General features: G+C 37.7%; 1 long non-coding RNA gene across 1 annotated transcript in view; it reads right to left on the reverse strand.

The window, feature by feature from the left end:
- LOC111866140 overlaps positions 1-7,850 on the reverse strand; it is a 26,092-nt gene extending 18,242 nt beyond the window's left edge. The window contains exons 1-2 of the long non-coding RNA XR_004513179.1: positions 7,533-7,850; positions 3,963-4,041 (exon numbers count right to left, since the gene is read on the reverse strand). This is a non-coding gene — a long non-coding RNA (uncharacterized LOC111866140). The remainder of the gene's footprint in view (positions 1-3,962; positions 4,042-7,532) is intronic.
- Between the last annotated feature and the right edge of the window lie 1,618 nt (positions 7,851-9,468).

Raw genomic sequence — 9,468 nt, forward strand, 5'->3', positions numbered from 1 at the left:
TCATCTGTGGATTAAAATGTGGGAGCTGTTCCTGATGACACTGAAAAGCCATCTCCTATTGAGGGAGCTTTGTGGAACCCCTCATTTAGTGTTTAGTTCCCGTGGTGCCAGACCAAATAGCTGAATGGTGAATTTCCTTTTTTTAATCCCCTTAGAAATTGTTTAAATGGGAATTTTGTTGTGTAGTGTGTGGTACAAAGGCAGAAGCCTTCTGAGATTTTCACATTGGTGAATATGAAGATTGTTGCATTCTACATAGGATGCAGTGCCACATATTGTGGTAGGAAGTGCCATTTCAAAGGAACACGCTTTTCATCTGCAGGACAGAAGAGTGAAGAGAGTTCCTCCAAACACTGGCACCATATCCCAGGCAACATTAATATTCAAGTCGCCGTTTTGCAGAGTAGAGAACAGAAATTTTAGTGTAAAGAAGATAGTGTCACAGAGATATTTCCACAAATTATATGTACTCGTATTTTACTGATCTTGGTCCAGCTTTGTACCAGATACTTTAGTAGCAGTTAAGTATTCACTAGCTGCAGTCACTTCTGTGGTACCAGACAGATACCAAGTTCAGCACTAATTTTCATTTTCTGCATCTTCTCGTGATGTAATGATGATCACAGTGGAAATATGAAGCTCACAGATGGTACACACAAAAATTTTAAATGTGAGATTGATAAAAATACTTGGTTCAAAAATAATTTGATATTTTTAATAATTGCCACTTAAATTGTTACTCATATCTAGCATAAGCGGAACATTTCATCCCAGTANTATCATTTTAGGATTATTGTGGAATGCTCGTTCTTAGACACCTTATCTTTCTAACACACAAGGTGCTATCTGAAAGTTCCTGGACTAGGTCAGAAGAAGAGATGCTGGCTTAACTTAATTTTGGCTGCTGTCTCCTTGGGAATGAATACAGTGATGCCATTGGTTTTTCCACGCTTCAGGAGTACCATGGAAGTCATTTTCCTTAATGCTGTTGAGTAGCGCTTTGCATTTCCCTTTGGGATTTCAGACACAATTTCATAATGTCCCTCCAGTTTCACTTTGGGAAACAAAAGTGAAATCACAGGTGGCTAAGTCTGCCGAGTAGGGAGGGTGGGGGAACGATTACCATGTTGTTACTCACAAATTCTGTGGTCTTCAGGGATGTGTGGGCGGGCATGTTGTCGTGATGGAGCAAGTTAGGTTGCGCCAAAGTTCCAGTTTTTTCGTCACACATTTTCTCTAAAGTGTCTCTAAATTTCACAGGAATAGTCAGAGTTGACTGTAGTGTTAGGAGAAAAATTCACGTTGAACAATCCCCTTCATGTTGAAAAAAGAAACAATGGGCATGCTCTTTGTTGAACTCCAGACCTGCCACGCCTTTTTCACTCTTGGTGATTGTGGGCTCTTCCACTGCAACGATTGTTGCTTGAGCATAACTGTAAATCCAGTGTTAGTCACCCACTATGATCCTAAGAGATAAAAAAGAATGTTCTCCCACAGACAAAATGAAATATTAAGTAAAAAAAGGAAAAAAAAAGGGAAAAAAAACCGCCCACATAAACACAGTGCACTGTTACGTGGCGGACTGACACAATAGGCTTGCAGAAATGTGGCCTTGGCCTACCCTCTCTTCTTTTTTCATCAAGGCAGTTACAACAGCAATCTCGGAACTTACTGATAGCACCTTGTGTGCACTCTTTCCTTCCAAGTCTTTACACAACTATCACCATTCTGTCTTGCCCTGACAATCTCTCCATAGTATAGTTAAGGTTTGTTGTGGGTCATTGATTGTGCTTAGCTGAAAGAGATGGGCTTGAATTCTCATTGTAATTTCAGTTTTTCATATTTCTTCCAAAAATAAAACTCTTCTGATGTAATTTACATTTCTTTTTTAGATCAGGAAGTTAAAACTGAAGAAGGAAATGCTGATGAAAAGGTGGGTGACATTGAAGACCCGTTGAAGGATGTAAAACTTGAACCTCCATTGGATGCAACTCCAGTAAAAGAGGAACCCATGGAAACTGAGGAAGGAACTGGAGGGGAGGAAGATGTCAAGCCTGCTGCCCCAGCTGTTGACACAACATATGCGGCTGTAGCATGTTCTCTTGATGGCAATGTTAAATTTGGGGATTCTCCACAAATCACATCTGGCCCTGTCCCTGGTAAGATTAAAATCAACATTACAACCCTTCCTTCTGTGATTGCCAAGGAATCCCAAAGCGAGGGAGATGTAGAAATTTTGCCCGCAGATCAAAGTAGTGATAATGGACATGGTCCAGTACTTGCCGAGGCCACCAAAGAATGTGGGGAGGAAGCAGCAGGTGGGGAAGATGGGGACTTGCAGGAACCTCCTCCACCTGGTGTTGAACCTGTGCAACTGAAACCTAGATTGGTGGGAAGAAACCTCACAGTACTGCCACCAGCGGTGAAAGAATCAGAACTGTCTGGATTGTGCTCCGTAATGTGAAATGATTTGAAGTGTGCTGTACAAATGGATGATGAAAGTTCTATATATATATGCAGACATTTGGTTAGCATAAGTGAATGCTTGGAAATGACATTAAAGATGATTATGATGTAATTTTTGCGTTTGAAAATATGCCCTATGATTTTTCATTTAGTTAACTATGTTATTATGGATTGTGCTGTGCTGTACAAACATATGATGAAAATTATATATCTGCGTAGACATTTGATTTGCACAACTGAATGCTCAGAAATGAAATGCATTTGAAAATAGGCTATGATTTTTTCATTTAGTTAACTATGAAGGCTTAAGCTGATAACCCACTGAAGCAACTAGCCATGCTTTGCCATGCACATCCATTATTCGACTGTGGTTCACAGGTGACAGCTGTCACGTGCGGCTAGAAAAGTAATTAATATCAATGGACAAAATTCGTTGCCACAGCCACTCCTGTGCAGAAAGCTGAAGATAGCAGATACTGACAATAACCTTTAAAGTGACCACGAGTTTTTCTTCTGGGCGAATGCTCAGACAAAAATTTGTATCCCTTCCATTTTGCAACAGCTTGTTTAAAGATTCCACGCTCGTTCTTGTGCAGTTGAAAAACTTAAATATCACGTATATGTAAATCACAGTAAAGCAAGTGGGACGTATCCAATGCTATCAAGTTCGTTTTTGTGACAGTGAACATGATGGGATAGTAAACCAGCTATCACTTCATCCATTTTGCTACTGATACACTGTTGCCATGTCTGGTTGTCAGCGAAAGTTGCGTGTTTATAAAACGCATGGCTAGCCACTCGTGACTAGTCGCGTCAGTGGGTTATCAGCCTTAATTTTACCAAGTATAGCCATATGATATGTATTAGTGATTTTGAAAAAAAAAAAAATATTTTGTTACATTAAGACTGCTTCCAATTTCTTGCTTTCCATCCCACACTAAATCAAAATACTTCTAGGACACAATATAACTCCTTGGTATCTGATTTGCAAAAAAAATTTTTGTAAATTACTCAGTGGTCACCAATTTTATATATAACATATTCCAGACCCCCAAAGTTTTCTTATGTTTATGATTAATATAAAAAATAGTAACTTGGTTAATACAGAGAACTGAAACTCAAGATCTTGCTAATCTACACTAAATACCTTCATTATGTTCCTTTCACATAGCTACCTAAAGTTAACCATAAACATGACCTAAATTTCAACTCGGATATCCAATACCAGAGGGAAACCATGGCAGTTCAAATAAAACGCAACAGTCGCAAATATTTTAATCACTTAAAAAGCTGTGACATTTTTACAAATTACATTCACTTGATTTCACATTATAATTTGCAATTGTGAGGCCATCGTGGGAATGGTATTGTATCTTTGATGTTTGGAATGCCCAGGATCAATTGCAAAAACCTCTCGAAACCCATTCCAAAACCAGCAGATGGTACATTGCCATATTTTCAGAGCTCCAAGTACCATCCTAACACTTCGTACAAACCTGACTTGTTCAATTTATCCTGAAGAAGTGAGAAATTATCTTCACGAATACTTCCCCCACTTGAGGAGCCAGCGGATCACTGCTGAAACGAAGAAAAGGAGCATGTGTACATTCAACACATTTTCTAGACTTACTATTATACCTACATTGACTACAAACAGCACTCCAACTTATTTCTAACCACTATACACTTGGTCGTTGAATTACGACCGACTTCCGTTCTGACTGACAGATCATAAGTCGATCTTGTCATACGTCGGCCATGTATTTATTAACAGTATTTTTTAACCTTTCTAATCTTTATAATTTATTTTTAAAAACTTTTACATTTTAATCATCTTTTGTTTTTTGTGGTCATAAGTCGAAGACCAAGTGTATATGAGTTTTCTTTTTTCCGTCAAACACAGTATACCATACAACTTGCTCACATTTCAGTGTGCATAAATGAGTTTATTGGTCATGCAATGTCGCAACATGTCTTGGCTCACGGATTCTCTACTTTTACTGCCACAAATGGTAAAGTGACATTTCCAGAACTCTCAAATGCTAATTGGTAAATTAGTCACCAGTCAAAATCTCTTGGCTGTCAGTGGCAGAACATAATTTTGGTCCATTTTACTATTACATTCTTCTGTCGTTCTTTACTGTTGATCTGCAGCAGACAAACTTTGGCTGAGTATTAACATTTCCTTCTCAAAACATGCCTGGAATAACTCAGGTCCAACAGTATTAGTAATTACCACTGAAATGATTCATGCTACTGTGAGGTATTCAATTTTGATTTTGTCTCCTGCCAAATAAGGCTGCAACAGTGATGAATGGCATGTTCTGCCTAACACTGCTGACTTTTGTATCAATCATATGTGAAGTTCTGGAAAAAAATTTTGCCACGACTTCCCAGGGTTACAATTCCAAGTAAACTAACACCCAAGTTACATCTACTAAGTCACCTGAAATAGTGGCTTAACTAGAATATTCATGATGGTAGTCACTGAGACATCTTGCAGAAAATACTGGCATTTCAAAATAATGAAAATGATAAAACTTCAACTTCTCCATCCAAACAACATAATTTATAAATTAGTCATGAAGAAGTTTGCCCAGCATGTACACGTACAGGAAGAGCAATCCAGCATTTCCTTTAATCTGTTTACATGGGTTTCACTGGTCTTACTGAGAGATTTTAGATTAGTACGAGGACAAACTGGTAGCACTAAAAAGTAGGCTGTCACTTGCCTGTATTCGTGAAGTGACAGAAGTATTTAACTTATCAAGAAGATGCACTCTGGATTATGGGGTTTTCTGACTTTGTTCATCATCCAATATTCTAACGAACACGATGTTTCAGAAACTTCTTCCACCCATACATGAAGGGGTGGGGGACAGCCACTCTGTGGAGTCCACTAGAAAGAGCTAATCTTAATCACCAGGCAGAAACAAATCCAATTTCTTAAACGATGTGTTCTTTAGAATACCAAATGACGGACAGTGCCCAAAAACCCACTTAATTCTTCAGTATCATATAACATCATGAGAATTTAGAAAATCAAGAATACACCCTCTTCAAACTTCAGACACATTTCATCCTCATTATGTGATACCTACACATTTTATAAATGCTGTCAGAAAAATGAAATGAAATTTCCCTATTGCTATGAATTACTAAAATTCTCAGAATAAGTCAATCTTGTATCATTTCTTAACACATTCTCTCCATATCTAAGCTGAAGAAAAATACAGTTAATTTCTTTCAGAACACGGTACTACAGCCACAGATTCAATGTGACAAGGAATTTTTGTTACACAGTGTATTTGAAGTTGGTCAATTCTAAACAAAAAAGGCATACCTACAGAAGTATTACAACATACAGAAGGGCATTAAATTTCTGCAAACATTGGATAATTCTTGCAGTTATTTACAAGAAAGCATTCTATATGAGCTTGGCAACTAATGATATTTTCCTGGAAATCACAATATGAATTAATCACACTGGACGAAGTTATGGACAGCAAACATGACTGTTATATGTGGTGCTTACCTGTCTTGAAAGATATAAGCCTGCACTCTAGACATAATGAAGGTGGTGGGTCAAATACCTTTTAGGGCGGACGCACATCAACTGCATCAAGACATGAGACAGAAGATGCAGTCTTGCTTCATTCATGATTCGTCAGCATGAAGCTGACATCAGCATCATGACTCAGACCAGTGTGTGGCAGTTTTTTTTTTCAAATGTGCTCCTTTCTTTGTGTCATATTGCAGACACCAAGTCTTGAATGTTACATGTCTCAATGCATGCCAGTGTGTGGTCTACCTTAGGGTTTGTCAAAAAAACTATACATTTCAAATGAAAAGCTGAATCATTTAAATTTCTATAGTGTCTTCACTTGCGCTGGCAGATTTTTATTCCCCACCAATGTCGGTTTCTTTATGAGAGGAAAAATAGAGCTGGTAAGCTATACTGAGTGACAACAGCTTGTCAGAGAAGTTAGTGCCAACTTTTGCAGATAGGATGGTCAGCGCAATGGATCTGCAGTAAGTACAAGTAAAGGTATCCCTGTAACAGGCTGTGGAGGTCCATAAGGTTGTGAGATGTTGAGGTTCCCACATTTTCTAGAAAATTGGCTCATAGATGGCAGCAAGGTTGTTAGCCCTACACACCAACCGCCCTTTACCCCCAAGAATATTCCAAGAACATTCCTGGTACTCATTTCTGTTAAGAGGCTGAGTTGACCCCAGGGCCATAGTGCAGCTGGAAGGATTAGGTAAATTGAAAAAAAAATCCACCTCATCGGGATTCGATCCCTCAACCAATAATCTCTTGCAGCTATAACGGAAGGTCTTAGCACTTAAGAAGGGACCCCTCTAGCTTCCTTTTTAACATTTAAATGCCGGACTTTTGAAATGGTGGTAAGCTAGAGCTGTCCGGAGTTTATTTAAATACCCGCTACTACTCTGCGTTTAAATGTCCGTTCCTGTTAGGACGCTTAAACAATTTTAAGCATCGTGTTTAAAAATGCCGTATCTAACTCAATTTTTATGATAAATGGAAGGACTTAACTTTGTTTGTATCAGCAAAGAACATAGTGTAGCATATTATAACGGAAGATTTGAACATTTCTGTACAAAGTGTTATACTCTAATTTCAATTTTTTTTCTTTTAATTTTGATGCGTAGTGCAAAAATTGTGCATTATAAATTCATTTCTGTTTGTAACACTTGACACATTTAGCAGGCCCTGGAGTCATAAAACAGAAGCAATAAAATTATGAGGTCTTCTGCTAGCATACTAAAGGAGACAAGGATGAAAGAATGGCCGTAATGCTTTTTCTCACACTGCTAAATGTGGCAGCTAGTAGTGAATCACGCGGCGGCCACGAGATGGTTGGTACTCAACCTTGCTTCAGCAATGACGCCAGAGACCAGGAAAATGTCTGTCGTGCAGCAGGATAACAGGATACTGTAGGAGGTAAGTGGCAGTTCTAATTGATTTTGGTTCAGAAATTTTTCATACTTGCATCAGGAAACCGGAACTGAAAATTAATTCAAAATAGCGATGTTTTGCTTACCCTTTCACTGAATATCGCCAATAGAACGAGGATGAAAAATATCAAGATGGATAACATATGAAGCACAAATAAAAATTACAAACTCACTAACTACGATATACGCAGTAATTAACCTACAGTCTATTTAATAGTATGTGAGCCATCCAAGTTACATAGATCGAAAGTTTAAAGTTATCACGCTGCGCTAAGTATAAACGTGGATTCAAAAGTATTTCCCCATAATAATCGTATTATTTATTGCACCAATTTTATATGTTTAATTCTTTCGTTTTATTAAGTTACTCTTATGATTCTGGTAGTTCCGTTAGTTCAAAGATTACCTCCCAGGTGCGCTACAGGGTGACGTTTTAGGGAGGTGGAAAGGAAAAGCAAGTCAAAACAGCGATATTTTTCTCACCACTTCACTTAATATCGTCAATAAAACAAGGACTTCTTCTGAAACAAGTTTGAGTACCGCCATCTCGTGGCCGCCGTGTGATTCACTACCAGCTAGAACATTAACAGTGAGAAAAAAAGCATTACGTAGCATTATTATATACGAAAAAATTACGTATATGATATACATGTATATATATATGAACGCAATTCTTTCCAGATTTGATTTATTTATAACAGAGGATGCGAAAACTTATCGTGAACGTAGTTCTAATAGGTCTAAATTGCTTTAGGAAGAAGACTTTTCAGACGTTGAAATGCTTGTGTTGCAAGCAATAATTTCATTTTTGTATTTTGAATGTTCTCGCTCTGTATAAATCTCTGAAAATATTCGAAATTTTTACTCTCCATATATTTTGTCAGCCGGTCAACTAAATGAGCTTTGAAATTCGCAAACATCTCTGAATTGTCACGCTATGTAACGCCCACTCGAGTCTCGTTTAGTAGTTTAATCTCGCAGAGAACGTGGTTATTAGCAACAACCAGCTACCTTCAACCAAACCCTTAGTAGCGCACCTGGTAATCAATACTTGAACTAACGGAACTATCACAATCATTAGAGTAGCTTAATAAGAAGAAAGAATTAAACTCGTACAGCTCGTGTAATAATTGTCAAGATTATTACGGGGAAATAATTTTCAATTCAAGTTTTTATTTAGCACAGCGAGATTACTTTGAACTTCGACCGCTTAAGTACGATTAAATGGATTGTAAATAAATAACTGGGTATATCGTAATTAGTGAGTTTGTAATTTCTGTTTAGGCTTCATATACTTTCGTTCTTGATATTATGTATCCTTGTTTTATTGACGATATTCAGTGAAATGTGAGAAATCTTCGCTGTTTTGACTTGCTGTCCTTTTCCACCTCCCCCCAACCTCCCTTAGTAACGCACCTGATAGGTAATCCTTGAACTAAAGGAACTACCAGAATCATAAGAGTAGCTTAATAAAACGAAAGAATTAAACTCATAAATTGTTGCAATAAAAAATACGATTATTATGGGGAAATACTTTTGAATCCACGTTTATAGTTAGAATAGCGTTATACCTTTAAACTTTCGATCTATGTAACGTGGATGGCTGAAGTACGATTGAATAGACTGTAAGTTAATTACTGCGTATATCGTAGTTAGTGAGTTTTTATTTTCTATTTAGGGTTCATATGTTTTCGATCTTGATATTTTGCATCCTGGTTTTATTGGCGATATTCAGTGAAAGGGTAAGCAAAACATCGCTATTTTGACTTAATTTTCATTTCCGGCTCCCTGCTGCAAGTATGTAAATTTTCTGAACCAAAATCAATTAGAACAGCCCAAATTCCTCCTACGATATCCTGTTATCCTGGTGCACGACAGTCATTTTCTTGGTCTCTCGCATCATTTCTGAAGCAAGGTTGAGTACTGCCATCTCGTGGCCGCCGCGTGATTCACTACCAGCTACAACATTTGCAGTGAGAAAAAACGCATTTTGTAGCATTATTAAATACGAAGCAATTATAT

Source organism: Cryptotermes secundus, unplaced genomic scaffold (genome assembly GCF_002891405.2).
Source record: "Cryptotermes secundus unplaced genomic scaffold, Csec_1.0 scaffold318, whole genome shotgun sequence".
Lineage (NCBI taxonomy): Eukaryota > Metazoa > Arthropoda > Insecta > Blattodea > Kalotermitidae > Cryptotermes > Cryptotermes secundus.